Source organism: Tympanuchus pallidicinctus, unplaced genomic scaffold, assembly GCF_026119805.1.
Source record: "Tympanuchus pallidicinctus isolate F22 unplaced genomic scaffold, pur_lepc_1.0 scaffold17, whole genome shotgun sequence".
Lineage (NCBI taxonomy): Eukaryota > Metazoa > Chordata > Aves > Galliformes > Phasianidae > Tympanuchus > Tympanuchus pallidicinctus.
Window position 1 is genome coordinate 14,563,304 of NW_026294690.1, and position 19,195 is coordinate 14,582,498.

Below are 19,195 nucleotides of genomic sequence, written 5' to 3' on the forward strand. Positions count from 1 at the left end.
GTTCTTTAAAATGTTATATATTGGCTTCACTATTATGGTGGAGGAATATAATTTCATTTTTAGTTTCATAACTGTGGCTCAATAAGCACAGTGTTTCCTATTCATACAAACTATTATGGCTGTCTACATTAGGTTTAGATATATAACAGGTATATAAGCCTTCAGATAATGTGCATAGATTGCATGCAACGCTATCATTTAATACTATATGGAGCACTTTCACTGCTTAATACAAATTGCGGAGAACCTTCTTTACTACATTTTTACTGTTTAGATTTGGTAAATGGAAAACCACTGCAAACACACAGTCTGTGTTAGTCACCGAGAGATGTTTTTTGTGTATTGTGTAAGGTAGAAGATATCTGATTCTTGAAGTATGAAGAGAAAAAGTATAAAGATTAACTGTCTTCATGTTTAGTCTCCTTGTTTATAAATATAAACCAAAGAAATGTAGATTAAGTAGGTCTTACATGGTTAGCAAAGCAAGCAAATGCCAGCTTTCTTGCAGTGTGGGATAGAAGGCTATGTATGTCAGTGTTTAAGAGATGAGATAGCCAATATGGATTATTGTTGGGAAACTCACTTAGGGTGCACTACTTTGAGATCAGTTAAGGATCATTCCCAATGCACTGTCCTCACAGCAACATAAAAATAGGCTCAAGGGAGACTGATTTCAAAGCACAGTTCTTCTAGGCTTCTAAATATTCCTCCTTGTACCTGTCCTGGGAGCGCAGCACTTTATATGCATTCCCTAGAATGCATATAAAGCTAGATTGTAGCTAAACTTTTTAGCAGTGGTCCACTGAAAGCAAAACAACCTGTAATGTGTTTGAAATTCAGTAAGGTCTTGTACAGTGCATGTTATAATGCTCTTATGATCTGATCCCTAATCCTACGTAGTTGATAGTATTTAGTGAGAACACACACACAGAAGTTAGCACAGGTAAAGAAAAGCATATTTTTAACGCTCTTGCATTTCTTGTTCATTACATCTGTACTTGTTAACAATGAAATTGTACATTTATTTTCTCACCCATACAGATTACTTCCTGAAACATTATTTGCTAAAGATGGACTTCACAGCCAGCACATGGATGGTGTACCCAGCAGTTCAGAAAGGTTGTTTATGATTAATTTTTCATTTCACCATAAAGCCATTTGACAAATACAGGCTCATTATAGCTTGCAGAGCTGAATGGAGTTTCTTCTTATTAATTTTTCCTGAGTAACATATCTGAGCTCATGCTGATCCATGTCAGGAACAAAACCATTATTGCAGCAATAAAGCAGGGAACATTCGTGTTTTTACAGCAAGTATAGTCTTCTAATTTAGACTGAAATAAAATTGGGACAAATAATCTTTCATTATTCAGGTGATTAGTCTTACAACTTCAGTGAAGTACCTATAAGTCAGATGAGCCCTCACACTTGCACTTTTTATCACTGATTATAGAGTTGCCCTAATCTGTTTTTGATGGGTTGCAACCTGGTTTTCAGAACATTGTTAACAATGAACAGAAAGACATTTCATTGTGTACATATTAGTAATCATACTGGTGTCAGCTGCAGAACAGTCTTCATATCTACATGCATTTCCTAAAGAGTGTGTTTCTGTGTAAAAGGCATTCCACACACAGCATTCCCAGGAGTAAAGCAGGTGTAGTGAAACTACATGAAATCCACCAGAATGGTACCACTGAAGGTGACTGAAAAAAGGTGACTGAGAAAATAAGGTCACAAACCAAGCCTTGTGATGTGCAAGTACCATTCAGCCTGCAACACTGAATTAGTTCCACACATTCCTCATCCCCTTCCTCTGTTCATGTCTTGCCTCCAAATACAAAATTAAGAGAGAAAAAGTTCATGGCTAGTGGTAAATATACCAGTGAGTGCAGGGAGGGTAAAAGAAGGTTAAAATTTGATTTTTTTTTCCACATTCAATGCTAGAACACAAAAGAAGACTGAAAATTAAGAAGGAAAAATAGAAACTTAGAATTTGTAAATGACCTTCTAGGTCAATGAGTTCAGTCACTGCACACAGCCGCAGGATTCCCATTTGTTAAAAGATTACTCAAGTATAGTGTAAGGGATCCAGAAAGCTAGAAAAGTGGAATACTTTAGAGCTAGGTAGGATTGGATTTTGTGCTTGCAGGCTTGAACAAATACATGGAGCCCTACTACTGCATTGCCAGTCTATCTATGTAAATAACAGTTTGCATTTTTCATTTTCAAATTATATGCACTTCTGACATATCTACTGGAGCTCTTATGTGGCTAGGAGCAAAAGAATGAAGTGAGACTTAAAACAGTCCCTGAACTTTGTGTTTGTTAGGGTGGGAAGTCAAGGTGCCATGTTGTAACATAGTGTGATTACTGTATAGTTAATACTAGAAGCAGGAAATAAGTGACTAAATTGAGGAAGGTTTTAAATAATAAAGCATGGTAATAAAGAGAAGGTAGTAAAGCAACCTAATTTAAAATTATTTTTAGCAAAAGAGGCAATACCAATGGCAGCAGCAGAGCTCCTCCTTTTTGATATCTAAACATTTGACTGTGTGGAAAGGAAACATTCAGGAATTACGACATAAATTAGTTGACTGAAAACAGTAGAAGTGATGCAGCTATATACAAGTGGTATCTTCCTTTTGCCAGAGGCCTGCTCTCTAATAAGGCAGGCAGGGGAGTTCAGGTTTCCTCAGCAGAGATAGACCATAGGTCTATAACACTCAGTTCCCACAGTGTTGAGAATCCTGATACTGTGGATAGAAAGACAATTTTATTGAACTTCTGTCAGAGACAATATAGGACTGTGAATAGAAAAAAATGTAGAGATCTGAGCTGTGGGATACAATGGAAGAAAAACTCTCAGAGGCTAGACCTCTTTGATAAGACATGTCTTTATCCTCACAAAGACTTTGAAAAGTATAGACAATCTAAATTCAGGAAAGAAATATCTAACAGCCCCCCCAAAAAAGTAGAGAGAGGGAAAGGTAAAGAGTTACTTGTGGAAAAGGGCAGAAGGTTAGAATAGCAGCAAAACAGTAATGTAATGAGAGAGCAGGGTCTATCATGTATGTGCTAGCAATTCAGCCTGTTACTGAGATAAGCATTCTAAAAAACCCCACTGGTTTATCAAATATGAAACAGAATGATTAATATTATTTTGTAAGTTACATTAAAACATTATCACTAAGACATTATATTTAAAAAAGTATTTAACAGCAAGCTAACTAGAGTGCAAAGGAAAGTTCACAAATGAGTAAGATGCCCAGTTAAACGTATAACATCCATACCCAAGGGCACATACTTACCAATAGGAATTGGAGGGCTCTGCACGTACCAAGCAGTTAAGCTCTTTAACTACTCCACAGCTGGGCTAGAATTGTCATCTAGAAGAATAAAGGCAAAGTGGCCTACCTTAAGAGAAGCTAAATCCTAACAGATAAATTGTTAGATAGGATTGTCTGAGTCCTATGCAGCCTCTGCAAAAAGCTGAGTATTTTCCAGAAATGGAACCTGCACTTAGCATGATACTACAGACCGCTCTAACTGAAGCGTTCCTATGAGCAATGTTTGCTTTTTTAGTAAACGAAGGTTAGAAGAATTATAAAAGCTGTAGGTGTCCACATCCGTAGCAACTGTACAGGTCAGTATAATGGGAAAAGTGCTACAACAAAGGTGTGATAACAAAAGGGCTAGCACAGTGGAGAGGTACTATAAAGGAAGAAGATTGTTCAACCATATCAGAAGATAGCAGGTTTGCAGAGAAAAGCTTCACCAAGGAGAGATCTCCAGGAAGAGATCCTTCCCTCCTAGTTGTAATGAAGGGCTGACCCTCCTAGTCAGCCCTTAAATGAGATCTAAGAGAGGTGTAGCCAGGCTCCATCCCTTCTGGTTGCACAGCTGAATTGCCTTCACCTGTGCTCCCAGGGCTGGCCAGGTCCTTTCCCCAGGTGCTCAATCAGAAGTTCAAGCCGTGACTCAACAGTTACCATACAACATCACATCTAATCTATGTTTTAATTGATACATCACAAAATACCTTATAGCATAGCACCCCAACCTGTTACAGAGCTTGAAATTGTCTATTCTAATTAAATTCTAAACCTGTAGACTGAAGGGACTGATAACATGTGAGGGGTAATTTTTTCCTGATGAATTTTATGGATTGCAGAGGGAGAGAAATTGATTTTTCTGCCGAATTAAGTATTGATTTAAATGTAGCTTTCTGTGCTAGGTAGTTTGGGTCATGGGGTACCATTTCAGTGGATTTTGTAGATTGCTTGCTGTGTCTTCCTATTTCAATAAAATCTTTCTGGCATAGATGGAGGTTTCACTTTCATTACAACTGGCTGGACATCAGCAAGTGGTTCAGTAATTATGGAAGTTCATGAAAACCATAAACTTTTTAAATAGCCTAACGGAGAACTGCAGCACTGTGTAAAAAGTCTTAAAACCTAAATGCAAATCAGATATAGCTTCTACTATATGGATTGTTTGTCCTTAATAAATGTTTTGTTTGTCCTTAACAAGCATATTTTGATGGTTTTGTTTCTTTATGAAACCTGGATGTGTTTTGATGCATAAAAATGAGTCTACAATCAAAATTCTACCCCAGTGGGTATTTGCTTACTCTTTGGCTGTGCTTCAGAAAAAGCTGATTTTTGTCTTAAGCAGAAAAGCAGTGAAGACCAATTCATTAAAAACAACTGCCATAGGAGGAATGTGATTTGTTTTGAGGATCGTTTTAGCTCAAAATGCAAACAGTAATAAAAATTCAGGGAAACAATTGAAAATCTACAAGGACAGCTCATTTAAAGGCTGTGATGATTTTATGTTTAGAATTAAGGTGATGTGCATTTAAAGTGCAGTATTCTGAAATAATTACTCGTTTTATTCTCTCTAGATTTGGCTTCTTTAGATTTTTAACTTATTTTTAGTGAATGTTAAGCTATATAGTGAAAGGTGTCTGTGTGTTACTCAAGGCTACACATGGTTTATGCAATTCAGAGGATTCCCAAGAAATGGGAGAGTTTGAAACAACAAATGTGATGATCTTATCTCTGCTTGTCTCTGGGAGCATAGTTGTTACAGTGTTTGTGAACCATATATACAAAATATTAAATTTACTTTGTATTAGTTAACCAGTTGAAATGAATCTGAGCATACCTATAGTTTAACAGTAGAAATACCATAGCGTAGAAGAAATGCTAAGTCACAACCTGAACCAGTGATGGAGCACCTGGTGAGAAGGCAGGGCCAACCCAGGGGAGCTCAGCTGCATGCAGTGTACCTGAGTGATGGAAGGGGTGGAGCCAGGATCCACCCTTTCCCAGACCTCATTTAAGGGTTGGCAGTGAAGGCAAGTGCCTTTTGCTGGAGATTTGTACCTACCTGAGGCACCTTTCAAAGGTAAGCAGCTCTTCTTTTTTTTTTTTTTTTTTTTTTTTTTTTTTCTTTCCATCTGTGGCTGCTGCATTTGGTATTGTTCTCAGTTGTTCTGCTGTTATCACGCTATTATAGCATTGTGCCAAGTTATCAGGTAATATTTTAAATTGCAAATATATTGCCAGTAAATACTACTGTAGGTTCTAATGGAATTTGTTTCTGTGTAAGAGTTGATGAGTATTTCTTTTAATAATTATCTATGATGTTGCTGTACAAGAAAAAAAATTAAGAAACAGTGCTGTATGACTTGAATAACATATGCAAATAGTTGTGACATTCAAACTGAAAACATAACTGTTCTTGTTCTGTGAAACTGAAAACAGTTCATTATTTAAGAACAACAAGTAACTGAGGAATCTGAAAAATACTTCAGTGCTCTGTGAAGAGAATAATTTGTTTAGTAATAGTTGTTATGAATTAATCAGTCAGCTTTAATACTTAATATAATTTTGTGATACAGCATATAAATACAAGCTTTAGTCAATACACAGGCAGAGAAAAGGCTTGGCAAGAGATTTGTCTCTTGTCCAGAGTTTCTGGGAAGCAGCAGTGAGTCTTTATGCAAGTCTCATATCTCAAGATAAAGCACAGCTAGGCTCAAGCTGTCTTATATTAGAAGTACAGGTCAGAGTAGTAGCAATACTCCTTCTCTATATCACTATATCCTGGTGAAGCCTCTTACTCTTTTCAGGCTAGTGGGAGCAGTAAGCCAAATATTTCTGGCACTCTATAAAGCACTATATATGTATTTTTATGTGTGTGCATTTATATATAATGCAGTCCTTTATTGATTGGATATTTTTATAGTAATGTAGGAGGAAAAAGAATCTTTTACTTTTTTTTTTTTGTGACATAAGAAGGCCTGCAATATTTTTTTCTGTAATCCCTCCATTTTCTTTCTGTGTACACCTAATTTTTTAGCTATTACTGGCAAAGTGAGGGCTAATTGCATATATATGTTGTTAATCAAGTCCAGTGATTTCAAACTGAACTTGTATAACAGTAAGTAGTGCTTAAGGATCCTGAAGGGCTGAGAGCGTGAGAATCAGCTCCATAAAACCCCACCCAAATGGGAAAATCAACCCTCAGTGAACTGTGAGTGTAGACCATCAGAGGTCATTTTTCTTGATGGGCAGATGGAGAAATGTGTTTTTGAAGGTAGGCTGTTAAGTTTTTGAAAGGCAACTATCAGAGGTCATTTAAGACTGTTGATTATGTCTTAGGCCTTAGTCAAGACTAAATGGAAAGTTCAAAAGTCTCTTACATACAGCAGAGTGAAGGGTACTTAAAACAGATGAAAGTTAAAGAAAAGAGATGAAGTCAGAGTCAAATTCAAGGAAAAGAAGAGCTCTCTCTTCTAGGGTAGTGTGCTTATTGATGAAGTGAAAAGCAGAGATTGTTTAATCATTTAATCACTTTTCCTCCCTTAGCTATGTGAAACTGGACCAGTGTTCACATTTGGTATTCATTTTCTGTTCTTACAAAGAATGCTGGTGTAGTTATAAGCACTCAGTTGTATCCCAGGAAGATAAGATGGTTTGCAACTTGAAAAATAAAAAAGAGGACAAGAGCATGCAGCAACTGTCATCCTAGTCAAAAAGGCATTGAGAAGCATGACCTTATCTCTGTGATGTATTTCAAAGCCACTTGACGTGGATGAAGCAAAAGCTTACGGGGTGGGGGGGTTGATGTTGACTTATTTTGCCTCATTGCTTTTGTTATCTGCCAAACAATGCAGCAGTCATATATGACAACTCTCCTTTGCAGACGTTGCCATACTAACTGAATCCAGCTCATCTATAACTTAATTCTCGTGGTGTCTCTAGGCAGGTGGTCTGCACTATTGCTAAGGCTTCTGTTCAGTTACCACAATGACACCAAAGCAAAAAGGTCCTCGCTCAAGGAAATTCCCCTCATTTGTAGAAGTAAGCTGAATTTTTCATCAGGGAGCTATTGCTTCTCATTTATAAAGGAAAACATCAGCTACCATGATAGTAATACAGAAAACCTCATTAATTACAGCACACAATAAAGGATAAAGTGAGTTTAAAGAAGTCTAACAGATGGTGCAGTATAAACAGACCTTTAAAAACAGTAACCTTCACAGTAGGGAATGCTATAGGAAAGAGTGCAGCTTAACTTGCATTAAAACTTTTTATTTCAATGTTTAGAACATAGAAATATTTCCAGGTATGTTGTTTGCTTAAAGTTGAGTTATTCTAGAAAAAGCAATGCAAATGCTTTCTAATTACAGAGATTATAAGGTTGAGTGCTGGGAGACAAGAGGATATGCTGTAATGTTTTTTTACTGCTTTTCTGTCATTCCTTCTGCAGTTTTGTAACCCTAAAAATTTATCAAAACTTTTCTGGGAAGAAGTTTGGTGATTAGCAAGGGAAAGAAGGAACATGCAAACAGGAGCACATGTAACTCTAATTTTGGGGTTAGGAGAAAGGAATGCTAGAGATTGTTGCATGGAAGGAGGAGCCTTCAAGGTACCTCCCTTTGGGGTAAATGGCAAAAGCAGGGTGAGGAATTGTGCAATCATAAAATCATCTGAATTAGAAAACATCTTCAGATCATCAACTTGACCTACCAATTCATATCACTAACCCATGTCCCTTAGAGCCATGTCCACCTTTCTCCTAAATACCTTCAGGAATGGGGACTCTGCCAGCTCTCTGGGCAGCTCATTTCAGTTACTGAAGTATTGTTATATGTTAGAGGCCATTTTAAGAGGCAAACCCATTAAAGATTCCTCCATCAATATCAAGTATTCTTCTGCACCTTGGAAACTAAAATGATTGCCAGATTCCCTTGCAGGTATCCAGAAAATACTTGTACAAACCTATGAAGTATTTGATTGCAGATACCATGCCTTAAAACTAAGCTTGTGAGGTTTAAAAACTCAGTTCCCATCCAGTTTCTAAGTAGCAGAATCGTAATGAATGAACTGAATGCTAAGGGAAGGCTTCCCTCTGCTTCACTGCAACAGTACTGGAAGACTGCTCATATTTGCTGGTATCTTAACTGACCAGCCCCAGGAAGGAGAGATGCTCAGACAGCTTCTTTGTATCTGTGCATCTTTGTAGGCTGCCTATGTGTGAATCCCATCTGCCTTTGCCTTCACTGAAATGGGAGGAATCTCAAGCTTTTGTTTTTTTTTCTCCAGTAACCAGTGACTTCAGTAGGAAAACAGAATAACAGCTGAGGAGTGTCTATGTGAGAGTTGAATCTAGATGACCATTATGGTCCTTTTCAACCCAGGCTCATAAAGGTGTTTTGTTAATGTATCAATGGTCATATTAACCTGCTCCTCATATGTGGCAATAGCAAGAGACAAAGCCTTGTCACATGAAGAAATCTTTCAGCTGTTATCAGAGCTTTCAGTTATGCTTCTGAGATGATATCTAATTGTGTTCACAAAATACAGGTATGAAAAGCTCTGAAGCTTAGGGGAGGATTTCTTTTCAGCTCACTGAGAGATTACAGCAAAGAATAGAAGTATGTACTTACTTTATTGGTGTATTTACTTGCCCACCCTTTTCCTGACAGGCAGCTTAATTGATTTTTTTTTTTTTCTTCTAGAGAATCATTAACATCTGGGAACTTAAAGAAATGAAATAATGTTATATTTGTTGAAAATCAGAATTATATTTAAATATAACCTCATTAAGGGTTAGCATACTGGAACCTCAGTATCTCAATAGATACTAAATGAAACAGTCTCTATGTGTAAATACATATGTTCGTAACTGATGTGGTGCATTGAGTGTGCTGAGAAATGGAGTGCAGACATCGATCTGACTGTAGATGATGGTAGCATCATTTAGATACGATGATACAGGATTAACACTGACAAAGGATGTAAATGGCAGAGACAGTAAATTGCTTCCTCTATGAAATGAGACAGCTTTTTTGAAAGCATTTTTAGATCTGTCTCTTCCTTTTTTTGATAATAAATGATGAAGAGGGTGCGACTGATGGGCAGACTATGAAATCATTTGTTCATCAAATGTTCAAACTAAGTGAAAGAATGTACCAAAATACGCAGCGTAAGTCTTTGCATAGGTGCCACAAAACTAATACTAACATTTTGTAGAAACATTGCTAAGCATGTGGTGCAAATCGGTGCTGAATTCCATTTGAGCTTCATTTTTGTGAAAGAATTGGGGAATTCAGAGAAGGTGTTTTAGCTTTTTCAAGATTTCTGAAGTTATATTCTGGGTGCGTTTTTAAGTTTTAAGGAAAGATGGTGGTATCTGAACCTGTTCCTTCTTGTTGGCAGCAATATTTGGAGGAATAGTTTAATGTTTGTACCATTACAGGAAGTTTCCTTAATACAGCTCATAAGGATATCTCATTAAAATCAAAGAGTGTGACTATATGGCTATGCAAACACAAAGTTTGACCCAGAAAGAGAAGATATGCTAGAGTTTCTGTGACATCCTCTGGAGAATTCACTATTGCTATTGATTTTTGCATGAAGGTGCTCACACAGTACAGTGATGGACAGCAGTATAAAACCCTAAGAGAGATGGATAGATGTGATTAAGTGTTTATTGGCCAGTAGTCAGTACCTTTCCCTTATTCTCTCAAGTCCCAATCCACAGATGATATGCTGTTACCGCTTTTAGCTACAGGGTTGGTCATTAAACTTGAGAAGAAATAGCTGATATATTTAGGTCCAGAGGTCTCCAGTTTATTGCTTGTTTATCTCTGTACTAGAGTCTAACATAGTTACAATGCAAAGGCCTAAATCAACTAAAACTATTGTGAATATTTAATTTGTTAAAACCTTCTAATTCAAATATTAGTCTCCAAAGTTTTCAGCTATCTTGTCTGTTCCCTGGAGAATTTCGTTTCCCTTGAGATTGTGGTCTGTTGTTACTCTTTCCAAAGGAAGTGTAGAAATCATATTATCCTGAAAGGATTATTTTCCCTTTGTGCTCTGTTTAATGTTTTTAGTTGAATGGTATGAACTTTTCTGAGCACACTTCTAGGATTTATAAATTCATATCAGATTCTCGATAAAGAGGCTTTTTATCAGATAAGAAAACCTGGAAGAGAGTATGAATCTTAACAGTGGGGATGGGAACTAGAACTGTTCTCTTAGAGCAAATCTTACTGTATTTGAGTCACAGAGAAGATGGAGTACCTTGATTTTGTTCACAGGTTATATTACTCCTGCAGTAAAATAAATAAGCTCTGTAAGAAGAAACCTGTGGGATGTGCATGTATTCAATAGCAGTGTGTACTATCTAGATGGCCAACTGTCTTAAGAACGCTTTCAGATCCTGCAGGTCAATGTTCTGCTAGATTCTGGATTTAGCATTGTTAATGATGTTGCCATCAGTGCCTTGCTATGCAGAAAGATATCTTTCTGGATTCAGGCATGTTCTTTCTAGGTGATACTGCACTTCTTTGCCAGCCATCCCTATCAGTTGAGAGCGTGGTGTTGGTACCTTGAAAACTTATTTTTCTCAATCCTGGTCTCTTCATTGGAAATACTGTATTGTTGTTTATATAATTCTGCCTTCTTCCTTAAGATCAATCAGCAATTTATACCTCATTAGATCAAGTTTTTGTAGCAAATCGAGGCAGCCTGACCAACTCAATTATTTGTGTTCTAGAAGAATTAACTATCATAATTTCATAGTAGAACATGGGGGGGGGGGGGGGGGGGGGGAGGGGAAGCTGGATAATCCTAGGATAGATGGAAATAAATATAATTTAAAGTAGTATTCCACAAGTGCATAGTGTCAAATAAAATGTAGGAGGTAGAAGGAGGACGTAGCAGGTACCAATAAAGTTAGAGTACAAGAGAAGCAATGGTAAATAATGTAGTAAGATGTGCTAATATCACAGCTATATAACATTTCTGTATGTATTGTAAGTATGGAGTAGGTATTGTAAGCAACCTATGTTCTCAGGTAGCTGGTTTATGACAAACTGTTTTATAGCTGTTGCCTAAAAAACCATTCATGATTTACCTTTTTTTTTTTTCTGAAATGGTTGTACGTTTACTACACCAAAATAATGCCTAAGCATTCAATAGAAGGCAGAGGAAACCGTGTGACAATCCATTAAAGATGCCAGTGACTTTATACCTTCGTGTATACTTTGAAAGAAAATTCTTGAAAGGAGATGGTGAGTTCATACAGAATGCAATACATTTTCAATCACACTATTTTTATCCAATTAGTTTGAGAGGATTTGGGTTGATCTTCCGGAGGTGTTCGGTAGTGATTCTTGCTGTGATTCTTAGTACTGGTGGTATGGTCTAGTGGGCTAGATCCCCAGGAGCATGTCAGCTTTAGCTCAGTCAGCAGCACATGAAGAGACCTCGTGCATATCATCTGAAGCTCCATAGGAAGGAATGCTGTGATCTCCTTCAGTGTGGAAGCAAGGAGAGGACTTAAGTTCACAATTTTCTTGAAATGCTTGATGTATTTTTCACAATATAATGGCTGCAGAAGCTCAGTGAATTTGAAAGTGGGAGAAGATGGCTGTAAATATTACACAGAATTGGAGAACAGTCTTAAGAAATTAATAGAATAATGTGCCTTCCAGCTATAATTTGAGATTGCATGCAGGAATCCTTGTGAATTCTGATTTCTTTCCTTGAGCTAGAAAGGATGAATAGATTATGAAACATAATTATTGTAGTCAAAGCAAGGAAATGGGCTATTAGAAAGAAGGGGACAGACTTTAGAAGGATCTGTTGTGACAGAACAAGGGAAAATGATTTCAAACTCAGAAGGCAAATTTAGATTGGATATAAGACGTTGTTTTGTGTTTGTTTGTTTGGTTGGTTTTTTTTGTGGTAAGGGAAATGAAACATGGGAACAAGCTGCCCAGAGGGGTGGTGGATGCTCCATTCCAGGAGACATGCAAGGTCTTATAAAGATGGACTAGCCTTGCTTTTCCCAAACAACTGATGCAGCTTAGAATGGCACTGTTTCTCCTAGGCAAAATGGCCCCAGCTCATCCTAACCACATCTGTATGTCACACCTAGCCTTTCTAAAGAAATGGAAGGACTGTAATGATCAAGAGCAGTCCAAAATGGAGCAAGCCAATTCTAGGCTAGGCTAGGATAGACTGGTGGAAGCATTTTTCCTATTAGGCATACATATAGTCCTTTGTCCTATGTTGACTGGTTGGGATATTTTTGTCAGCCAGATACACATTGTAATATTGCTCATTGTAGTCTGGATGGAAGAACAATGTGCAGGACCACAGTCATAAGCTCCCAAAGTAGAACTGACAGCTCTGACACAAAGACAGTGAGTATTCTCTGAGCAGCAGTAGTAGTATCAGGCCTATCATATGTAAAGCAATTACAGTGCAAGCTAATGAAATCAGATGCCAGCTTTGCTGTTATGACTAGTTTCACAATCTCTAGCCTTCTGAGCATAACACAGAATAATTCATAATGGGACTGCACAGAACTCTTTCAATTAGATTTCAGCAGTGGAGCGAGTTATTTTAGTTAGGCAGAAGTATGCAAAGCCTGTAGGCTCTGGCACATGGTAATTGAATAAACAGACTCAGGCTTCTGCTATCACAAAAGAAATTAAGAACACGGTGTAAAAGATGTAAGAGTCTACCTCTAAAAGACACCCATTCTGCTGAAATCATCTCACTCCATTTGTACTCCAGTCAAAACACTTCTGTATGAGGGGAGAGGTTGCTTTTTCTCAGAAAACCTCTCAGAGGTGAGGATGCCTTCAAGTGCAGACTGAGTGCAACTAACTTTTGCATGCTACAGATGTCAAAAATGCCTGCAATGCATGAAAGAAATTGAACATTAATGAATAAACAGGGACTGTGAAGACAAAATCATTCAGGGATGCTACTTTTATTAAATATTTCAGCATTTCAGGAAAGTATCAGTGCTAATCACTTGATCCTTACACAGCATAATCTCTTGTATTTCTGCTTTTTTTTTTTTTTTAAATCCTTTTAAAATGTGTTCCACTCCACCTTGCAACTGTTTTGCGGTGGAGTGTCTGCCTACCTGCCAAAGCATATTGAAAATAGCACCTAAACGTTGAACCAGCTGAATGTTTGAGCCAGTGTATTCGCTGCCTGGAAGTTTCTTCCTGTTTTCACTGTATTTTGCACATTTCTGCTAATGATTACTGGTAGGTGATCAGGTCTTTGGTCGCTTGATCTTTTCCACTCTTGTTGGGAAAGCTCTCCCCAGCTGGATGGCTTGTTTCCTAGCCAAATTACTTCAGCCAAGCATGTTTGATTCAAGACTTTCACTCTGGGCTTCAGATGCTTTCAAGTAGCAAACTGTAGATGAATGTATGGTAGGCTAACTCTTGATTTACTAATAGATTTGAAGAAAATGGAATAAATTCAGGACTCCATGAAGGAAAGTTCGAGAAGTCCCTAAATGCTCTTTCTGGACAGTAATGGCATACTGGAGAGTAAGCAGAAATGGCTTTGTTTGTAATATTTTTATATTATTTTCAGAAATTCTTTATAATCCTTCACAGGGCTTCACTCTGAGAAAGAAGTGTTACATGCTATGGCAAATTTGCAGGGAGAAAAAAAATCTCATATGAATTTTGATGATAGCTTCAAAAAGGGAGAACTAATTTCTGCCTTCTAGGTTTGAATAAGAATTGCTTATACTGAACATAAATTTTTCCAGTCCATTAAGTTCAGTCTGTACAGAATGAACTTAACTGGCCAGATTGACACCTTGAGAATACACCTCGTGCTGGAGGGAATCCTCATTTGGGTGAAGGTGGTTGAGCTAATTCTGTTACTACTTGCTTCAGAACTGACATTTGTGAAGTTTCTGTTGCCAAAGCTATGTGTTGTGTGTATGGGAATATTCTGAGGCAATACAAGAGACAAGAGGAAAAAAAAAAAGGAAAAAAACAAGGCAAATAATACTATCTGCTATGTCATGTCCTCAATTAGCTAAATAAGCAGAGTATGTGGGCTTACACCTAATATGTTACTGCTCCAGAGCCATGCAGATCCTCTCTGATGCATGCACCTCACTCCCCTGATACTCATATCTGAATACAAATGTTGCAGTGTGATGAATCTAATCCTTTTGATACTTTTGTTTAATTATTATGAAGAACAGACATATTTTCTTGCCTACAAGGAAGAGCTAATGTCTTCTAGAGGAATGTCTCTAGTAGAAAGAGAATAGGATCAACTGACGTCAGCTATCAAAGGCTGTTAACATACAGACACTGAGAAGAAGATGAGCAAGCAAACTTCTGGAGATGTTCTGGTTTAAAAAAAAATACAAAATGCCAAAAAATTCTGTTTGGCTGTAATTCCTCTCTACCCTTCTTGAGTCTCCATTTAAGAGATGGAGTATGAACTTGGCTGAGGGCTCATGCGATTCAACAGCCATTACACCAAGTCCAGTAGTTAGTTAAGTGGAGTTGTTGCTGTTTAATCATTGAAAATTGTTTTGTATCATAGTCATAACAAATCATGAGCAATTGACCATCTTTTCCAGCAGTAGGAAATTGTGAAAGCTCTTGGTCTCTTCTACGTAGTGTCTGGCACTGGTTTATAGTTTCTTAGTAACAAATAGGAGAGAATTTAGCATTTATTTATGAGAAAGCTGTGGGGAACAAAGAAGTCATTAGAAGTGCTTTAAGCAGCCAGGCGAATTACCTAACTGACCAGTCTGAATTGCACCTACCAGCATCTAAGCCACTTCTGAGTGCTTTTTTGGAAGAAAACTTCTACCTTTGCACAAGTCTAAAGGTGCTGCTTTGGTTCTCAGGAGTGGGAGTGGACTGTGGAATTATTTCCATTGATTGTAACTCAGGCATTTACATTCTCTTTTGGTTTTTTATTCCCTTCCCTTTTGAAGAATTGATTTCAATAATGAAGGCAGTAGCAAGAAAAAATTGGCTATATTGAATTCACATTGAACTGATTAAAAAACATAGAAGTTATCAGAAAAATAAACATATTTTCTTTTGCATTATGTAGTATTTCATCTCCAAATTTATTAGTTTAATATACTAAGTAAAAATGACAATGAATATTATTTAGCATCATTGGAGAATTTCAGCAGCTTGCAAACATTTTTTGTGTGCATTATTTTACCATTTTTTATGAAAGAAATCATAATTTTTCATCTTATGCAGCAAGGAATGAGTAGTATGAGGGTAGGCTAGACATTCACACATCTAATTTTGTTTACATATTTTTCTTGATTATTGTTAAACCTTAACTACTTAAGTCAATCTTGGTGAAGTTTATTTGGAGAATAATTAAGGGGTAGTCTGAGCATGCAGATATTGGTCATTATTTCCATTGTTTGAAGCTTGAGGCTTTTGTGCTGTGAAGAGTTGTAGCTGATGCCAGAATCTGTTTCCAACTCACAAAGAAAGACAACAGACAAAACAGTCAGGTGCAGTACACTCACTTCCATACGGAGGCCTAATTGATTCTAGAATGAGTGGTGCCTGTCTGTGAGCTGGAGGAGAAGCTGAGCCCCAGTGCTATGGTCAGCAGAGCCTTCCAGAGAAACTGATGGTATATAAAAGAGATCTATGAATTACAAACCTTTAGTTTGTGTGAGAATGCGGGATCAGTCTGAATTAAATTCCCTCAAGTATTCCACTGGGCATATTAATTCTTTCCCTTTTCCTTCTCAGATGTGTAATGCTGCAATCTACTTTTAAACAGCTGCTGTGGCTCCTGATCAAAGACAGGTGAAGTAGTCCCAGATCTTTTACCTGCCTCATACAGGTGTTACGAGGTTTAATAAATGTGTGCTTTTATAGCACAATGAGGTCCTTGAAGAAAAGATAGTATAAGGTTGTATTCCCTGCTATGTTGCATTACTGGCTAAGCAGATTGCTTGGAAATGCAATTTGTTATGCACAGGTGGCGCTGCCTTCTACGAGCTCCTTCATTTGTGTGCTTTCCCTGGGTCTGATCTCATTCTTTCTCCTTTAGAATTTCTTAATAAGAGGTGAAAAAGAGAAGGCAGGTCAAAGAGATGCTTAGTGAAAGACATTAAACTTTTCCAATGAGGTTCTGTTGTATTGTCCCTTGTAATGATCAATTATGGAATCTTTTTCTCATGAGCACAACTCCAGGAACAGATAATGAGTTTGCACAAATAAAAGTACCAGTAGAATTTGATATGGAAAACAGACGTGCAGAGACTGTTGATGTGCTATGTGACTTTGCTATTCATTTTTGTGATATCCCAGCAAATTCATGAGGGCCCATTCTCAACCATGCTATATCCATGTATATTGAAGAAAAATGAAAATTTCCTGTCAGAACTTTTATTTTTGATTGTTCAATTGTTTTAAGTATTTATGTAAGGAAAGCAGCTGTTCTCTATAGGAAACATTTTAATTTAAATAAAAAAATGCACTTCCAAATGTCATTTCAATAAGGATGTAAATATTTAAACTGAAGAAGTTTTCACTCTTGTTCATTTTGGTTTCATAACCCCAAATCTTTGAGTGACGCTGATTTTTAAGTGACTTCACTCTGTAGAACGAACAGCATGGCTTCCTGGTTTTCCTTCAGGTAGCTTATCAGAAGAGCCTTTTATGTCCTTGCCCCACTCCCTCAACTTGGGGTCAGACCAAGAATATGAACTTTGGTTTCATCAGTGCAGCTCATTCCTTCTTTCAGTACATTTTTTCCATTGTTGCAACTGTTAGCGGTTATTAGCTGATACTATTAGACTTGGGAGATGATGCTTTCCTCAGGGGAAAAAAGCATGAAAAATTGAAATGACAGCACTGTACCAGTGTTGTGATGGCTGTGCAGCTCCAGCTCAGCCATAGGTTCTGCTGTGATATTACAAATGCCTTGTTGTGATGCAGGGAAATTATAACAGTGCCCATGGGCCCTACCACAGAACACAACACATTTCCCACGTCTCTCTCTCAAGAACATGCACTAACTGTGAGTTATGTTCCACAAGAGGAAAATGTCATACCTGTGAAGTGCACTGACAGAAGTTCAGGCAATGTTTTCCAACCACTGATGTACTTGTTACAGTTTCCAATTGTTTGAAGTTGGATTATTTGGGGTGTGGTGCAGTGTTTGAATCAATAAATCACAGAATTGGAGAATTGTAGGGGTTGGAGGGGACCTCTAAAGATCAAGTCCAAGTGCCCATGACCTTAGAAACAAACTGTGCTTCATGTATGATAGTGAGCCGTGGCCTTAATGTATCTGGGAGCAGAATGAGGTCCCAGAACTAACTGTATGATCAGGAGTTAGATGTGTCATTCATTTTTCATTGATTTTAGTGCAGCTCTTGGGCTGTTGCATCATTTGGGTGGCTTCTCTGAACAGGGGCAGAATGGCTCAACTGAAGAAAGTTATGTATTTCTGTCTGGACATCCTACTCCTAATCAGTTCTTAGATTTAATAAAGAGACTCTTCAGTTAAAATTCCTTTGCAAGAGCTTTCCCAGTGGTAAGAAGTCTTGGCTTTGGCTACAATTTTTTTTTAAAGCCATTGCACAGGCAGCAGCACACTGCCTCTCTCTTCAGATCATAGGATGGGACACTGTGCTGACATAAGCCTGCTTTCTCTGGTGTAGAAGGACCTTTAATGATTTGCACTGACTAAACGTATGACCATTACATTTCATACTTGTATTTATTTTATATATCTGTGCATATTAGCAATTTCAAATCTAAATATTTGCTCATTTAAATGTTTGAAATTATCAGTCTCACCTCTATTTTGAGTGGCTTGTTCATTCTTTTGCCCTTGACTAATGATGCAAAGTGTTTTGTATCACAATGCCTGTGTGTGATCCTCCCAGCTTAAAAATTCATGTATTCAGTAAAACATTAGATTTAGAATATTCTTCGTCATGAGAAGATAAATACAGCCCATAAAGGTGGCCTTTCTTATATTATAGAAATGTTTTCCATCATTACAGGTGAGTGCTGAATTCTGCTTGTTCAGATCAGTAACACAGACTGTACATCAGAGATGTTGATGGGCAGAGATAGCTGTTCTGCAGCCATATGGGAAATGAGAAAACCATCTGAAGATGAGGCTAATTTAACCTGTTGCCTACTTTGTTCTGAAACCAAAGATTAAATTACTTGAGTTAACTTTTTGATTGTTGAGAACACTTACTCTGCATAGACAAATGACAGCATACACTACAGATTTAATTAAAGAGAACAGAGATAAGTACTGTATTGTATGCTAAAGTAATGTTTACTATAGCAATTGATTACTCTGCAGACAGCTTGTTATGTTCCATTCCATTTTAAAGTGAAGATAAGAAATATAGAAGGATGATAAATATTCTATCTGAACTGCACCTTTTAGGGAGGTGACTGAAAGATACTGAGAACATTTATATAAGAAATACAGCTGTAAAATCTGCAGGTAATGCAAATTGGCATGTTCCTATTTGATATTACTGAGTGTTTTGCACCGTCTGAGAAACTGACTGCCAGGAGTGCTAATAAAAAAAAAAAGCATTGGTATCTTCAGACCATTCTAAGAAGAGCTGAACTTTTTAAATCGGAGTGCAATGGCCTGATAAATCATCAGCAATTTCTTCTGAGAAAGTGAGAGAGAAATGGTGGGGAACAGCATTGTTGTACCCTGGAAGAAAGCTGTAGGGCGTAATGAAGGGACATATCGTAGCACTGACTCACTGGTGAGTCCTTCAGAACCCGTGGTTTTGTCATTTCTGCAGTTGCTGCTCAGTGTTCTTTCTCTGATTTGGCCTGCTGGCTGCATTA

General features: G+C 37.5%; 1 protein-coding gene across 2 annotated transcripts in view; it reads left to right on the plus strand.

Annotated features, from left to right (window-relative positions):
* TAFA1 (TAFA chemokine like family member 1) overlaps nt 1-19,195 on the plus strand; it is a 292,708-nt gene that overhangs the window by 982 nt on the left and 272,531 nt on the right. For both annotated transcript variants that reach the window (XM_052679234.1, XM_052679235.1), the window contains exon 2: nt 1,042-1,119. The gene's annotated coding sequence lies outside the window, so the exon portion shown is untranslated. The remainder of the gene's footprint in view (nt 1-1,041; nt 1,120-19,195) is intronic.